The 18,873-nt window shown below is 38.2% G+C and overlaps 1 long non-coding RNA gene across 1 annotated transcript in view; it reads right to left on the reverse strand.

The window, feature by feature from the left end:
• Positions 1–17,322, reverse strand: part of LOC107667843 (uncharacterized) — a 94,512-nt gene extending 77,190 nt beyond the window's left edge. The window contains exon 1 of the long non-coding RNA XR_001631823.1: positions 16,741–17,322. This is a non-coding gene — a long non-coding RNA (uncharacterized LOC107667843). The remainder of the gene's footprint in view (positions 1–16,740) is intronic.
• Positions 17,323–18,873: the final 1,551 nt, after the last annotated feature.

Genomic DNA, 18,873 nt, shown 5'->3' on the forward strand with positions numbered 1-18,873 from the left:
AAATTTGAGAGAGAGAGAGAGAGAGAGAGAGAGAGAGAGAGAGATTTTTAAATATATAAAAAGAAGCATAAACATTTCCAGGTGGCACTTGTCATAAGACCATACAAAAAGGAAAAATAAAAAGAATAATTAGCACATTTAACAGCCTGATTAACACATAGTACACATTTTTGTGTGTGTGTGTGTGTATATATATATATATATATATATATATATATATACAGTATACGGTGGCACTTGTCTTAAGACAATACAAATAAAAACGCATGTTGAATAATTAGCATATTTCGCAGCTTGATCTCATTATTATTCATCGGTACTCTGAAATAATGTTTACATATACAGTTTCAGACATTTGGATATACAGAATATATGCTAAAATGTGCAATATGGATGTACTGACAGCATATAAAACATATAAAACATTGTGCCAGAACCAACGTTTAAGTATATTTACATACAATTAACAGTCAGATCACATTGTATACATTGTATTAACATATTCAGTAACCAGTCAACATATTTTTTTTCTGACAGTTTATTTATTTATCACTTTAGCATTTATGCCACCTTGACTTATACAATTAGACAAATGCAATAATGCAGAAAATGATGTGAGCCAGATTTGCATCAACCACTTAAGCACCACAGCTCAATGTATGCGCCAACCACAAAACCCCAGCTCAGGCCATTAAGCCTCTGTTGGCGAAAGTTCCACAATTATTATTTTTAAACGTCTAATTTGAATATTTTGTCAGCAGCAGCAACATACACTATGTTGATGCTGTTTTTAATTGGCATCTGCAAACAACCTTAAATGGTGATGCCTAAAAACACTGCAGTGTATATGAAAATCTGAAGGCTTTAAAGTAAATAATGACACATATTCACCTCCTCTATGAGGATTCTGCCAGATCCATTGTCTAATTATGCTAATTCTGCAGAACGACACCGAGCTGACTCGTCTCTCTTTGCCACATGTGGTGACAGAGAATCTTTTGATCTAAATTTAGCTGCACCATCTTGCCCTTCAACCACACCCATCAATTCCAGTCGCAGTTGGACTTGGCCGTGCCAATCAGCAGCGCCTCCTCACTTTGCCAAATGAGAGAAGGCCTGCTTGGCCCCTTCCAAAAAAGCAGCAGAGTTAGGATGAGTCTTCTTTTCCTGGGTGAGTCTTGGGCGTCTGCCCTGGCCATCTGGGGCTGCGAAGAATGAGGAGGAAGCAGCCCAGGACTGCGTGCGAGAACAGAAATCTGTGCTTTTCCCTGCGAAGAATGGCCCTGCTGTTAGCTTAAGTTTACCTTGGCCAAACTGCACCATTTTCCCAAATGACATTTGAAACATATATTTCCCCATTGTTCACTTGTATGGGAACAGTGTGGGGTGGCACGGTTCTTATTTCACAGTCAATCTCAATCACTGCAGCTGAATACAAAACACAATCATCTGGGCTTTCAGAGAATGCTGACTAACTGACTTTTAAGAAGTTAAAAGTGTAAATTATGCCTAGAGTAAGAGTATCAAAGTTCACACTTGGGTGAATCTCACGAAACATGTAAAGAGCATCTCCAGGTAACATTTCACCACACATCAAAAGAAAAATAAGAAATTACATTTCACTTTAAGGAAATGAAGCCTATTTTTAGGACCATTACATTGTTTTGCATTGTGACCTTGCTTTCATGACAATTAAACACATTTTACCAACAAATTTTTAAAATAATAATAATAATAAAATAAAAAATACTACTACTAATAATAATAATAATTATCATCATCACATTCTAATTATTGAAGTGAAAAAAATGCAATAAAATATTTAAATTAATTAAAATTACATATTAGTTATAATTACTTGCTGTACTGGCAGATTTAATTGATGCAACATTCAAAACATTGCATTATTTTTCTCTACAAGAAACCATTCACAAAGGACACATTCATGCATTAAATCAGCAAAATGGAACAGAATGGCATTATCTCAACAGACATTTTTTAAGTTGAACTGGTAATGAGGATTTAGGGGAAAATATGAGCTCAATTGTCACAAAAAGGAAAAATAAAAAGAATAATTAGCACATTTAACAGCCTGATTAACACATAGTACACATTTTTGTGTGTGTGTGTGTGTATATATATATATATATATATATATATATATACTGTATACGTCTATCTGCAAGTCATACAATGTTTGTTTGTTTGTTTGTTTGTTTTTGCCAGGTGGCACTTGTCTTAAGACAATACAAATAAAAACGCATGTTGAATAATTAGCATATTTCGCAGCTTGATCTCATTATTATTCATCGGTACTCTGAAATAATGTTTACATATACAGTTTCAGACATTTGGATATACAGAATATATGCTAAAATGTGCAATATGGATGTACTGACAGCATATAAAACATATGCATATGTGTGCCAGAACCAACGTTTAAGTATATTTACATACAATTAACAGTCAGATCACATTGTATTTAGTCAATGAACATATTCAGTAACCAGTCAACATATTTTTTTTCTGACAGTTTATTTATTTATCACTTTAGCATTTATGCCACCTTGACTTATACAATTAGACAAATGCAATAATGCAGAAAATGATGTGAGCCAGATTTGCATCAACCACTTAAGCACCACAGCTCAATGTATGCGCCAACCACAAAACCCCAGCTCAGGCCATTAAGCCTCTGTTGGCGAAAGTTCCACAATTATTATTTTTAAACGTCTAATTTGAATATTTTGTCAGCAGCAGCAACATACACTATGTTGATGCTGTTTTTAATTGGCATCTGCAAACAACCTTAAATGGTGATGCCTAAAAACACTGCAGTGTATATGAAAATCTGAAGGCTTTAAAGTAAATAATGACACATATTCACCTCCTCTATGAGGATTCTGCCAGATCCATTGTCTAATTATGCTAATTCTGCAGAACGACACCGAGCTGACTCGTCTCTCTTTGCCACATGTGGTGACAGAGAATCTTTTGATCTAAATTTAGCTGCACCATCTTGCCCTTCAACCACACCCATCAATTCCAGTCGCAGTTGGACTTGGCCGTGCCAATCAGCAGCGCCTCCTCACTTTGCCAAATGAGAGAAGGCCTGCTTGGCCCCTTCCAAAAAAGCAGCAGAGTTAGGATGAGTCTTCTTTTCCTGGGTGAGTCTTGGGCGTCTGCCCTGGCCATCTGGGGCTGCGAAGAATGAGGAGGAAGCAGCCCAGGACTGCGTGCGAGAACAGAAATCTGTGCTTTTCCCTGCGAAGAATGGCCCTGCTGTTAGCTTAAGTTTACCTTGGCCAAACTGCACCATTTTCCCAAATGACATTTGAAACATATATTTCCCCATTGTTCACTTGTATGGGAACAGTGTGGGGTGGCACGGTTCTTATTTCACAGTCAATCTCAATCACTGCAGCTGAATACAAAACACAATCATCTGGGCTTTCAGAGAATGCTGACTAACTGACTTTTAAGAAGTTAAAAGCATACGTTATGCCTGGAGAAAGAGTGTCAAAGTTCACACTTGGGTGAATCTCACGAAACATGTCAAGAGCATCTCCGGGTAACATTTTACCACAAATCAAAAGAAAAATATGAAATGACATTTTACTTTAAGGAAATTAAACCTATTTTAGGACCATTATATTTGTTTGCATTGTGACCTTGATTTCATGACAATTAAACACATATTAAGAAGAAGAACAGATAATAAATAATAAAAAAAATAACTACTACTACTATTAATCACATACTATGCAATAAATTATTTAAATACATTCAAAATATATGTGATAGTATCTGTTGTACCAACAGATTTAATTTATGCAAAATTCAAAACACTGCATCAGACTACATTATTCTTCTCTACAAGGAGCCATTCACAAAGGACACATTCTTGCATTCAATAAGCAAAATGAAACAGAACGGCGGCATCTCCGGAGACATTTTCAAAAATTGAACTGGTAATGAGGATTTAGGGGAAAAAATGTGCTTAATTGTCATGAAAATAATGTCACGATGCAAACAACATTTTAATGGTGTTAAAAATAGGCTTTAGTTTCCTTTATGCACATTCAAGTTTCTTTTGATTTTAGGGGGTGGGCGTGACCTGGACTTGTTTTTGTGAGATTTACCCAGTTCTTCCTAGCCTGCTCAGGTAAGTCACAACAGATGTGATGTCACCAGTCAATGTGCCAAATGCAGCAGTGGAAAAGCAAAGGCTTGATCACTTCACCGCATCTTTTAAGCCCCATCTAATATGATCAGGGTGCAGGCTGCTCGTATTGTCATACATGACTTTCTGGCAAGCTCCCACACAGAAGACGAATACTTAATCCGAAGCGCTCTCTCTCTCTGTTTCCATTTCCCTCTATCACTCTCCAGTCCTCCTAACAAGCTTGTACCAACATCTGTCTAGATTCATGTCTCATCAAAGATTTTTCCACCCTTTCCCCACTTTTCAAATGCCTCACTCTTGTTCTTTCAACAATAGCATACAAACAGTTGGAGATAATGAAGTCTCCTTGGGCTGGGACAAAAAAGAGAGAGAGTGCGACTAGGAAGTGATCAAATATGGCCTAAAGCCAAATGCCTTTGTAAATGGTTTTTGAGTTCCCATTGATCTGAGGGTGGGCACATTGAAGAAATTAATAATTTATGGTCTCTTTAGAGGCCGACAGTGGAGTCTCAGTGGGCATTTGACTGCCAGAACTTAGGTACACCTCATATTCTAGAGAAATGCTGAGGCTAATTCCTGTTGGGGAATGCACGTTATTTAAAGAAAATATATTTATATCAAATATGCAGCATGCAGGATGCTCTCAGGGAGTAATGGATGGGGCCTCACTTTGTTTAGTCATATTTCACTGTGCACTGATAGCACCGTATTTTCACATAGATCAGTGACAGGTGCCTTCGGGAACTATATAGGACCATTCCAGCATCCGCCAAATGCAGCTTGATGCACTTTGCGGTCCCAGGTGGGAGATTGGGATATTTTCAGCTCTGTTCTTACAGATACAGTAAGGAAGTGTTCTGCACAGCGTCTGCAGTACTGGAGCACAGCCAGTAAGTATGTGCAACTGATGGTATGAGTCAGGATGACTCAGAATTTGGCTGCAGTTGGCGAGATAAATATTCAAGGGCAAGTTAGACTTTGCACTTGAAATATTTAAACTAATTGTTTTACAGAGTAACAAAAATACTTTTAAAGTGCATGAGGTTAAATGGTGTTAAAATGGAAAACAATTCTGTTGGAAAGGTAGTAAAAAGGTGGTAAGTAAAAAGCGTTGGGAAAAAGAAGAAAACACTGACAACACAAAATATAACAATTACGGAAAACAGCTAATATGTAAAAAGTAAAAAAAAAGTAAAAAAAAAAATAAAATAATAATAATAATGATCAAATTTCTAGTTATCTTAGAGGCTATCAAATCTAAATGAGTAAGCTGCTGAGCTAGTTTCACTGCCAAAAAGAGAATGTAAGTTAATTTGTGCAAGCATGACTGTGGCTTATTTTTGTTTAAGACGGAAGTTGTTCATATAATTACTCGCCATATGGGCTAGCAAAACTTGTGTGCAAACACTGTTCACAGAGAAGTTACTTTCAAACCAAACAACTTTCTGCTGGTCAGTGTGGCAAATTCACCTGACCAACTGCGAAACTGAAATCTGTGTGGGGAACTTTTCCATGTTCATGTGAAAGTCACAATTGCACAGATTCCCATTTGAATGACTGGATTTTGCCTGCATAATTTTTGCCAAGCAACAGTCATTGTGACTGCACCTTAAGTCTTTCTAAATAGTTTATCTCAATACAGCATGTACCGTCTGTCAGGAGATAATTTGACTAAAAGTGTCAAAAAAGAAAAAGAAAAAGAAAAAGAGAGACATAGATAAATCTGGCTCCAAGCAATGTTCTCATTTGATTTTCCTTAACCTTATACATTCAGCAGCTTTGATTGAATACCACATGCATTAAAGTCAAGCAGTTTTAAGTATCCAACCACCTGGTCTAAGATGTTCTCCTGCTGTCATCTGCAGAGAGGGTATGGCTGAATGTTTCTTAGGTGTTTATATACACTCTCATGAAAAGAAATGTGCAAGAACATTTTTTTTTAATGGGTATATCACAATATATCCACATAAAGGTGCATATAGCATTTAGATATTTACATGCACTCTTTAGGATTAGATAAGGTAGAAAGGTGTAGCTTTGAAGGTATTTGCACTTTTTTTTGTCCTGACAGTGTAAGATGACAACAAACATAGAAGTGTGTTCATTCATTCATTTAAAAAATAATGATATGATGGACGTTTCTTGGTTCTCTAATGTCTATTGCTGTTTGTCAGGAGCATAGCCGCCGATTTATGTTTCTGCCGGTGGGTGCTCAACCCCCGCCCACCCACCTGCCAAAAGTTTATTATTATTATTATTATTAGTAGTAGTAGTATATAAAACACATTTTGGCTAAGTTATCATACACATACGCAACAAATTTAATATTATCTAATATTTCATTCTCATTACTCAGTTATTAATTAGGCTATACTGGGTGTTATTTTTATATATTTTTTTTTTTTTCTAGATTATACTCCATTGGATGGTGCGTATGATAAATTTACTACACAAAATGTATCTTGCGAAGTGAAACGCACGGACTGCAAATACGTTATTTAGTAACCAAATAATACACACATTCATTCTATGAGGGTTGCGCGTCACTAAATAAAATAATTTAATAAATACCTGTTTACAATAAGCACTTATTTGCACATACACAGGACAAAGTTTGAGGGCGCACATGTATTATCTGAGGAGCGCAAAGCCATGATCACCATATATATATATATATATATATGGGAGAGCAAGCCCACTGCAAGCCGAGAGATTCATGCTGGCACCCTCTCGAATTACAATAATGCACTCTTGACATTTTCCATTAAAATAATGCCAAAAACTGCTTCAAATGAACTAGGGCTGCACGATAAATCGCATGCGATATTTAATGCGCATCTTGTCAGAAAGCCGGTTCTGCCCGCAGGTGATGGAGATTTACCGCTGATTACAGAACCGGCTTTACTGACAAGATGCGCATTAAATATCGCATGCGATTAATCGTGCAGCCCTAAAATGAACTATGAAAACGAGAATAAAGTCGTACAAGCAGCAATCCATTTGTTATTGGTTAAAATGAACGGGGACTCTCGTGTTTTTCCGTGAATCGGTGCCTATGGTCAGGAGGTCTACAATATAATTCTTGGAAATAACCCATCCATTAGCATACCCATTTATCTAAGCGGCTCTGCCTCTGTAGATAGTTGCTATCTTTGCTCAGGGTTTCTGAACCAATCACCTGAGCTGTGATGTGAAAGACAGCAAACAAAGAGCCCTCCAAAATAAATCTGTCACTGGTAAAATGTAAAATACAATTCTTGCAATATATTTGTTGCCAAAAATTATTATCAGAATACACAGCTATGGCTGACTGGAAAATTAGTTTGGAGGACAAGAAGCTGATATATTATTAAAATTTAGCATATTGCAAATACACACACACACACACACACACACACACACACACACACACTTATGGCCATACACACACACGTTCTCTTTCTGTAAGAGTTCAATATGAGCTTCTTTCTTCCTCTGCTCCCTTCTGGATGCCTATACCAGTGGCGGACCGCAGCTTTGTGAGCAGGACAGAACAGCGGCATCCCCAGCAAGTCTCTCCCTGCCATATTCCCCCACATCCTCTTCCGTCCGACCCCCACCGCCTAGTATTCTATCCTCAGCTAGACCCAGGGGCCCAGGGATCCTGAGTAATGCAGCCTCATTGATTTATAATTCCATGCTGTGCTGGCATCCAAGGGTAGAAATTACACATGTTGACAATGGGAGCACTGCTTGTTTGAGCTGAGGTAAAGGTCATCATTTAGATGCTGTGGCTTTGTTCCCAAGCCTCTCGAACGGCGTATTAACATCGAGAGCACATGCAATCCAGCAAGTTAAAACACAGCAAGGATGCTCCATCATGAAAAAGCCAGTGCACTTTGATAATGCAGTACACTGTTGCATCCCACTGATGTCTGCGGTTTGTATGTTCCGTATGGACTAATGTGGGTTTGCCAGCTGCCAATTTTGCTCCATTCATCCGAAACATTTTTGATCTGATGCACCTCTTGGTATGAATAACAAACTCAAATCCAAGGTTGGCAAACATTAACATAAGTGTTTCTGAAGGAAGTGCTTGAGCTGGAATGGAGTGACATCTTCACGACCTCCCTCAGGAAAGCTTTCTCTCAACAACAAGCCATTTTTCAAGTTTAACACACCCTCTCTTGTCCCTAGTTAAACAACTCTCAGTAGAACGTGCCGTCTGAAGTGCCTACGTGAACTCTGCACTGTGCATAACTGAATAGATAAGGGAAAGACTTGTTGATTGAAAGGATTCAATTGAATTTAAGTTTTAAAAGCTTGACACTATTCTTACAAGGTAGCAAACACACAATATATACACTAAATACACGCAATATGAATATATACACTCTGCTCCTTTACTGTATTAGCACCAGTAAACCGTATTTGTAACCACACCTTAATCCTCTCTGCTGAGTAAGACTTAATATCCCCAGACTAGTCAATTAGTCTATGCCATGTCTCAGCTTAAATTTTTAACTATATGGATGAGCCTTGTGCCCTAATAGAACACATGCAGCAGTTTTCTAGCCTCTGAAGAACAAGCCAGTCAATAACCTAAATAAAACACTCACCGACAGCAGTGAAGGCGCAGGTGAAGAGAGAGAGAACGGTCATCAAGCTACTCCAGAACAGCTGATACAAACAAAACCACTGACCAAGCCCACACCGGATCTGCACACACAGCGCCACAAAAAGCTCGGTTGATTTCTGCAGAACTGAAATGCCCACGTTGTATACATCTTTGCCCCTTGCATGCTTATGGAATTTAATTACATTTGTAGTTATTAATAAGAATTGTAATACTCCCTGCTAATTCAACACCGTTCAACATGTTCAGATATAGAACAAACACGGAAAATGTGACTGGAAGTATCACTGTACTGTACATAGTGTAGTATCACTATATATATATATATATATATACAGTGGGTACGGAAAGTATTCAGACCCCCTTAGATTTTTCACTCTTTGTTATATTGCAGCCATTTGCTAAAATCATTTAAGTTAATTTTTTTTCCTCATTAATGTACACACAGCACCCCATATTGACAGAAAAACACAGAATTGTTGACATTTTTGCAGATTTATTAAAAAAGAAAAACTGAAATATCACATGCTCCTAAGTATTCAGACCCTTTGCTGTGACACTCATATATTTAACTCAGGTGCTGTCCATTTCTTCTGATCATCCTTGAGATGGTTCTACACCTTCATTTGAGTCCAGCTGTGTTTGATTATACTGATTGGACTTGATTAGGAAAGCCACACACCTGTCTATATAAGACCTTACAGCTCACAGTGCATGTCAGAGCAAATGAGAATCATGAGGTCAAAGGAACTGCCTGAAGAGCTCAGAGACAGAATTGTGGCAAGGCACAGATCTGGCCAAGGTTACAAAAAAATTTCTGCTGCACTTAAGGTTCCTAAGAGCACAGTGGCCTCCATAATGTCTGAATACTTTCCGTACCCACTGTATATATATAAAAGCAATTGTCTTTTTATATATCAGTACCATATAAGTTATGTTAAATAAATTATCGGTAAACTAATAAAACTGAATGTGAGCTTGGTTTAAACAGAAAGTGTCAAAACCAAGATGTAAAAATTACATAGAGCAAATAGGTATTATTAATTCTATAATTCATTAAATCACTATTTTTTACTACAAACATTATGCAAAATAAAGCTACAATCTCTCTCTCTCTCTCTCTCTCTCTCTCTCTATATATATATATATATATATATACATAATTTTTAAAATAAGGTATTAAAATATAATTTCAGTCAACAAGCTATTTGTTTTACAATTATTTGGTAGAATTTCTATTTTATAAAATGGTATTCGGCTTGGCAATTTCACATGCCTATAGTACTATGCTTTCAGCCCAACAGGAGAATGACCATGTCAAGGTCCCAATTGCCATCATTTGTTTCAAATGATTAGTGTCAATAATTACTTCCCTATTAATGAAATGCATCGGGTATCGCAAACAACATCATTATGGATTGGTTAATTGGATGAGTTTAGGCATATTAGCCAACATTACATCTAAGCATGGAGGGGTGCTGCTTTATGGTCCATTTTCAGCTAATTACATTTTGGGCCCTTGTTACAAGCATCCTGAATGTGCATCTGCCATGAGAATCTCTCTCTCTCTGAATCAATGTATGATAGAAATGTAATTATCAAGTCAGTGAAGGTGTAGACAGCCGTGTCTGTTTGCATCCTCGCCTACCTTCCAACATAGCATTAACAAAACATGTTCTGATTATCTGCTTGGAGAAAACAAGTTTAGATATTTAGAGCATGAAATTATCTATGTTAAATCACACAGTGTATGTTTAAGGGAACAGTCCAGGTTCAATACATCTTTTAATATCTTTATTATATATTTGTTTTAGAATATCTTTTCTGGACAAAGAAAAACCAAATGTGGTTTATAGTGAAGTACTCCAAATGGAAGTGAATGGGATCAATCTGTAAACATTAAAATAGTCACTATTTCAATAGTATAGCCACACAATTGTATAAACCTATCCAAATTTACAACTTTGCTGCCAAGACAACAAAGCCTTAAACCCTAAAATAATCATAAAAAATATGGAGAACAACTTAAGTCGATGTTTTAATAGAAGAGTCAAATTAGCACTTTTAAATAAGCTTTAACATTTACAGTATGCTTTTAAATTCTCAAAAAATTGTACCCACTGACATATTTCAAACTTGATTTTTTTTAAGGTGTGTGTGTGTGTGTGTGTGGGTCAGTCAATCAACATTACTCCACAATTGCAGTAAACTGAGCTTAATTGAGCCTGTAATATTCCTTTAACAAGAGATGTAGAGCTCCAAGATTGTGAAGGAAGAACTGCACTATGCCTGCATTTCTTCTTGTTCTCTTCCTAATAGCAATAGTGTCACCTAACACAGCACAGAAACTCTGAAACATTGCTTCAGAATGATACCGGAGGCAAAGGACCTTAGGTGAAGGTCAGACGAGAAGCCTCTCTTCATGGGCGAACCTGAGGCAGACTGACCTCCTTCTTAGATTCTCTCCCCTTCTCTCCTCACTTACAGCTAAAATACAGTCTAATTGTTCCGTTCTTCTCCATCACATCACCCATATGATCCTGGCTAATGCTTGATGTCAACCCAGACTCAAAAACTCAGCACTACTTTAGCTTGAGGTGGCCCGTGTCCACCAGCTCCATGGAAGGTTGACTGCAAAGGTAACATGAGTGTGAGGGTCACTGTCAGCCACTATCGGTCCTAATCCGTCCCTCCAGAGCCAGTGGCGTCCATTCGCTCCCATGAGCACCTGCTGACATTGCCCTATACCCTTCAGTACATTCTTCTCAGGCTGTGTAACAACCATCAAGCCCTGTCATACCACACCATCCGTTCCCCCAAGCGCCCCGCACATCACAGGGCTGGGGCTGAAATAGGATGGAAGACATCCTCTTAAGTTACCATTGCTACGGGCTACATGTTTCAGTTTGGAACACACCCTGGAAGACTTGGCATACTCTATCTGTGTCATTTAATTGAGACTCTTTGACTTCTTAAGGTCTTCATTATACAGCATGAGGCAATACAGGTCTAACAGTGAGAAATGTGGAAAAGAAAGAGAAGTGAAGTGCACAATTTATCCATGAGAGGTTTCTCATTAAAAAACAGTGCATCTGTGTGATTTAAAATGGCAGTTCTTAATGGTTTGCTTCAGGCCAAATTTTAGCTGAGACATCAAGAGGAGACCCAACACCATAGCAAAATTGTTTAATGTAGAGAAGTAACACCCTTAAAACAAAATATTACAATGTATTAAATGGGTCATGAAATGGAAAATCAAAACATATGCAACGTTTCAAAGGTTACTCCCCAAAGCTCACTCCCCAGTTTAAAATATGAGTTTTTGTTTTCCTTCCTTCTGAAACACCAGCATGTGAAATCGAACCATTCTAAATGGATGTAGACAAACTGCACCTCCAAAAACTATGCATACCCATTCAAAAGAGAAAATAATCAATCAATCAATCAATCAAAATGTATTTATAAAACACAATAAAAACAACAGTAGTTAACAACTGTGCTGTACAAACCTTGCTAAAAAGTCATATAACTAAATATAAACAGTTTTGACCGCAATGCACTAAAGAGGAGAAAATCAAAAACAAACACTGATAGGTGACAGATCCTTATAAAAATGCATTCGTGAATACGGTTCAAGCAAGTTAGGTAGTGCCCCCTGAAATTAAGCGTTTGTGACAGAATTAATATTTTTACCAATATTTGAAAATGTTTAATGCATAAACTAATTTCATTTGTATATATAATTAATTGCATCTCTAATTAATACATTAAATTAAGATTTATCTTTTTTCCATTTACAATATTTTCTGTCGCCATTTCTGTGGCAATCATATATTATCTATGGCCTGCCACCCACTAGTTTAGAACCTCTAATGTTAAAGGTACTGAAATGAACAGATTTAATTAAGCTCCACCACTGTTTAACCAGTATGTCATGAAAATCCTGATTAAGAAGATCATCTAATGTTATTTTTAAATGCTTTGTTTGCAAAATCTGGCAGAACTTTACTAACGTCCTGTGCATAGTGCCAGCTTGTTTTCCACCAGACTTCAGGGACCCTTGAGGATTAGTGCTACCATCTGTCTGTATATACCATCCAGATGTGTTATATGAATACATTGATAAATATGTTTATGTTGACAGAAAACAGAGGGCTGTAAATGTAGCAATCAAAAGAGGTGCATCAGTGCCAGATCCCTGCTAAAATTAGTCTACGTGCAATACATCTCTCCGGTCATTCAGTGGTCTACACTTGCCTTAGGGATCAAATCAACAAGCAACTAAAAGATGGCAGATGGGACCAGTGCCCAATTCAGAGCTTATTGTTCTGTTATTTAGACTGGCGGCAATGAGGAGGCATGACTGTTTTTGTGGTGACCATGCCAACATAACATCACCCTGATGTGCACTAATGATCTGAAGCCTTGTGACAGAGTCATCTAAGCTCGCTTGTGAGAAGGTAAGAGTCACTCCACTAAAGGTCACAGTCTCCAAAATATGGAAAACAAGTGTTGTCAGAACAATGAGCATTGATTTTTTTTCTTAATTTCTTAATGGACTCGCTGTAAATATAGTGACAGTCAAAGGCTGAATCATCTCTTTCAGGTAGCAAGAGCTCTTGTACTAATGAAGGATTGTATTTTTAACCTCTTTGGTCTCCCTTTGACGTAACTCACATGTTTTTGTTGCCCCCTCCTGTGGAAACTGAGCTTTTTTTATAAACTGCATGGCAAAGGCAATACATCAGTTTCAAGTACAAAGTAATGAACTTCAGCCCAAAACAACACTTAGAAAATGCAAAAACAAATGCTTATAGCTAGGCGAACTCTACCATGCGCTTTTGCATTCTGAAATATATCAGAATGAAATTCATAATATTTACATTCACAATTATGCCGATGCTTTTATCCTAAACTGTTAAGGTATCCTTTCATCCATTGGGAATTGAACCCATGACCTTGGAGTTGTTAATGCCATGCTCTACTGTTTTGTGCTACAGGAATGAACGTAACAACACAAACATCCATTTTCATTGTTGCCACAAGGGCCACTTTGGTGTGCAAAAACAAAATGATTCTAGCTACGCAAACTCTACCATACACTTTTGCATTCTGAAATATATCAGAATGCAATTCGTAATATTTACATTCACAACTATGCCGATGCTTTTATCCTAAACTGTTAAGGTATAATTTCATCCATTCCCTGGGAATCAAACCCATGACTTTGGAGTTGTTAACGCCATGCTCTACTATTCTGTGCTACAGGAATGAACGTAACAACACAAACATCCATTTTCAGTGTTGCCACAAAGGCCACTTTAGTGGTGTCTCTTTCTGACTCTAGCTATTATAATTGGAGTATCTTTTGGTTTAATTGTTAGAGGTCAAGGTCACAAGTTTGATTTCTAGGGAATAAATAAATCTGACATGCATTATACTGCAAGTTGCTGTAAATAAAAACATCTGCCAAACTGTATTGTAAAAATAAAGTCATATTTATGAACCTTTGCCTGAATAATATAAACTTTGATCTAACGTTTTTACCCTGAAAATAACACAAGATTGCACAGTACACATGCATAACAAGAATGCACACTCTCAATGTGTTGTCCACCCTGCCAAAATTAGATTAAGCCAGACTAAGATTGTATGTTTTGATGGTTTACAGGGTTTTGGGAATTTGACAGCCAGTCTTACTGGCCAGCTAATACCAGCTTGGCATGGTCAAGTTAAACTCCAGTTAAACCAGCTTAAACTGGATAAGACCAGCAAACCACCTTAGGCTGGATTTGCAGTAGCTGTTTTTTTTACCTGCATTTACCTGCATAAATCAAGTTGTTCTGGTCTCGCAGGAGTGCAGCTGAGACATTATGTTTTTAATGGTAGTCAGCGTCAAAGCTTGTTTAAGAGTGCACTGAAAAGAAATACCTTTTCATTAGTCCGTGTAATTCCAGAGCGAAGTGGCACATCTTTGACTTGAAATGATATTTGAAAGAAAATCAATCAAGTACATGATCAAAGCATCTTTGTGTGTTCAAAGTGCATCGCAGTCACCTTGCCTCCCAATTTCAGGTTCACAGGACATCTGTTATCCCATGACCCCATCATTTCCACCATCAAACAACACATTTATACAAAGTTATCGAGATGGACATGAGAGCACCTTTAGGCATGGCTGAGCTTCAGCTTCACGCAGTGGCAAACCTCCTCAGATGTCACGTGTGTTGATGCATCTGGCTAGACTGGGAACAAGTGATCCTGGCAATGCAGCGAAAGGCTTTTTCTGTGACTACATCTGCCAGTGCATTCTCATTTCCATTCAAGACCCTCGAAGGCCTGTTTCATAACAGCAGGCAGGCAGACTACGTTACTGCTGTCGCATAGCAATTACACCATTTATATATTCATTGCACTGTATGTTTTGAAAAATCACATTTAAGGATTGTTTAAATGACAACTTGGAAAAATCAATATATATATATATATATGGAAAATCTGATTTTATACATTCCAATTTAGACTCTACACGTCAATGATTGAGAGTGTACAAGAAATGCAACTGCAAATCAAGCAGCAGCAGTCTCAAATTCAGAGCTCCCTCTTCAAACATAAACCAGCAGACCCAAGGACTCTGCCCAGTTAGCGCTCAATAAAACATCAAAGACAGAACACACAGACATCATCATCACACTCTCGCTTTCTTTCTCCACCCGTCTGCTTTTCTTTTTCTCTCTCAATCCGACTGAATTCAGCCATGTATTACTGACAAGACAGCTCATTCATCACATTTCCAAAGCATTCGGACAGAGAAAATCTCTGTCTTTCTCTCCTCCAACATTCACACGGACACATAATGAGAATTGTTCTCTCACATTCAGATCATTCCTCTGAAAACTCCTCACATTAACAGACCGCCTAATCGGTTTCTATCTGCAGACTAAGTCACGGGCGTACCGGTAACACGAGTGGAGAGAATCAGCACTATGGACAGGATAACAGAGGGGCCAGTTTCAACAGTCAGGGTTATTTATCATTCAATTATTTTAAATATTTCAGGGCAGACAGGGTGTGCATGCAATCATGAATATTTCAGTCCCTCCTACAAAGGAGGGGGCCACTTGTCCACTACCGTCAGGGGAGCGCTCACACACTCCTCAACGGAGCTGTGGGACATTCACGCCCAAACCCAAACGGCTGTCCTTCAGTCTGGAATAAATAAATAATAATAAAAAATAATAATATTCTGTCCCCTCTCCATCTGGCCTCAGATGCGTGAAGCAGCAGAACAGATATGAGGCTGTCAAACCCCCTCCATCACGCCTTCAATCTCTGTTTGCATTTTCACACCCCTCCTTTCTCAAACGTGGTCACAAGACGGCCACTAAATTGCTTCATGCGAAGGTGCCGCGGCTGAACTCATGGGAGAAGTGACAGGAAAAGTAATTACGTCGTGCGCAAGGAAAAGAAAAAACTGACAACAATCGGTCAGCCACCAACTCTGAAAGTTGCGAGAGCATCTTAAGGTGTAGATTTAAATATTTCCCCTCAAAATGACATATAGCTGGTTTTAACCCCCTCCTCCCAAACCCTCACCTCTATTTCCGACAAATGGGAGATCCTGTCAAAATGAGGAGCGTCTCGCACTGTAATTATCCCCTTTGTCCCCCAACATCCCAGTAATATCCACCAAGGTGCGAAGGAATAAATCACGGTTTTAGCGCCAGACCTAAGCACTGATTAAAAGGCAATCCATTCCAGGAGCCTTCAACTTTAATTAAGCAGAACAATTTATGTAAATAGTTCACAAAAACAACTCTGACTTACACCCCCCCCCATTTTCCTTTTCAGCAGTCGTTGCAGTAGACTGATCAGCTCTGCCAAACCTAAATTGCACTTGGTCGCACATGCAAGACATCGGACTTGACTAACATCTTACCTTAAAATGCTATTTGTGATCCTATACTCCACAGGCTGGCTGAAGCAAAGCAATGCACGACCCAAATCTCTTCAGTTTAGCCCCGCAAAACAACAAACACAAGAGCCTGAGATGCAAATCTATTTTCAACTCTTTTTGCCCTTGCTTCAGATTTCCCTTGATTACGCCCTGCTTTTATAATCCTGTTCTTTTCTTCGCCGTTATTCTTTTTTCTCGCCTTGAACGTCTTCTGTTTTCAATACCAGGGCTGAGGGATGCTGCCTGTCTCTGTGAGACTGAGAAAGGAAAAAGAGAGAAAGAGAGAGCGAAACGGAGGCAGCTCTCCTCCTCGTGCGCAAGGTCCTTCCGTCAGTGGCTGAAGGCAGCAGCTGCGCTCTCCAAACCTCGAAGAATCCCTTAGCTCATCCTCCACAAGAGCTCACATCCTAGATAACTTTCAGACTTGCACGCACAATCCGCACTCCACATCGAGACTGGAAAGGAGTACAAACCTATAGTGTTTAATCCGTGAGTCAGTTATTTTTTTTTTCTGGATTGTGGATTTAATTGTCTCTTCTCCCACCCGGCACAATGTCTAGATGCTCTGCGTATTGAACATAGCACTCGCTCTCTTTCTCTCTCTCACACGCTTGCACATATGCACATATGCACACACACGCTTGCCCTCCCTCTCACAGTTCTTTCCACCCCCTCCATCCATCCATCTCTCCCTCCCTCTTTCTCACTCTGTCGCTGCATGAGAGTCTGACAATTACTGCATTTGTGTTCGGAGTTATGTCAAAGATAAAGGATTGCTTCCTAATTTCCTTAAGCAGGAATAACACACGGCTCCATATGCGAAGGAGAACGTGCAAATAACGTTAAAAAAATGAATGAATGAATGATAATGAAGGCAAAGCATGCTCTTCACAGCTGTTCCTGTCTCCTGAGCAAGCACACCATCCACCCCTCCAAGGAGAAAACTGTACCGGTACCGGCGGAAGGGTCACCATTCAGTGTTGGCCAACTGTCAAGAGTGATTGAGGAGGTAGATGAAAATAGAAGCAGATGAAGCAAGCAGATCAGAGCGCTACCAGGAAGCAAGAACAATACGCATCGAACAGCAACCGTGGAATCATATAATTAGCGATATAAACAAAATCGCCAATTCCCTTATCGCCTCGACACATATATGCAGGGAGAAAAGCCTCCAGGGGGTTAGTGAATGAGAGGCAGTGGCAGAACTAATAAAAAACAAAAAAGAGGATTGGCCTGAACAATGGTACTTTGGTATACAATGGTACGGAAGAGTCTTGCTGTATCTGGGCCTAACACAAACACACACAAATAAACAGAGATGACATATTTGCCCTACTAAGTTGTTTGGAACTACTTTTAATGAACAATTCTGCAGACACTGACATTTTGAGGTGTGGGTAGCTTATATTTATGATTAGCTGCATGGTTTTACTAGTGTTTGCATTAAATATGTAATTTTTCGATGATAAATAGAGTCAGCTTAATATGTAGGTTGATTTCCCAGGAGAGTGTATACACTGACTGACTCTCACTATCAAAACACTGTTGTTCATTTCAACATTCCAAACAGCCTAATAAAGCAAAATATATGGTTTTGGGGGGTGGGACCATCTATTTCATCAAGCAATGGTAGGGGGAAGTGATCGGGAAACCCGTCTCAAAACAGTAATTGTTTTGACAGAAATATACTTCAGATTTAAGCATATATGTATAACAAAAAGTTTATTAATTTGTTAACATTAGATATCATTAGCATTTTAAAAACTGGGTTATTCAGCACTATTCAGCAAAGACATTTAGAATGTAACAAAATATATCCATTTCAAATAAATGCTCTTCTTTTGAGCTTTACATTCAAATAATTTTGACTAATAAGAAATGTTTTGTGAGCACCAAATCAACATTTCTGATTTCAACATTTTCAAAATCATATGACACTGAATATTGGAATATGGCTGCTGAACCTTTGTTGAACCTACAGCTGTGCCATCATAAGAATAAATTACATTTAAATATATTTATATTATAATAAAATCAATCAAATGTATTTACATTGTAATAATTCTCCATATAGTAATATTTTTTTAATTACAATTATTTAATATATATAAAAAA

The sequence above is a fragment of the Sinocyclocheilus anshuiensis genome, unplaced genomic scaffold (assembly GCF_001515605.1).
Source record: "Sinocyclocheilus anshuiensis isolate Anshui unplaced genomic scaffold, SAMN03320099.WGS_v1.1 scaffold2185, whole genome shotgun sequence".
In the NCBI taxonomy this organism is placed as follows: Eukaryota; Metazoa; Chordata; class Actinopteri; order Cypriniformes; family Cyprinidae; genus Sinocyclocheilus; species Sinocyclocheilus anshuiensis.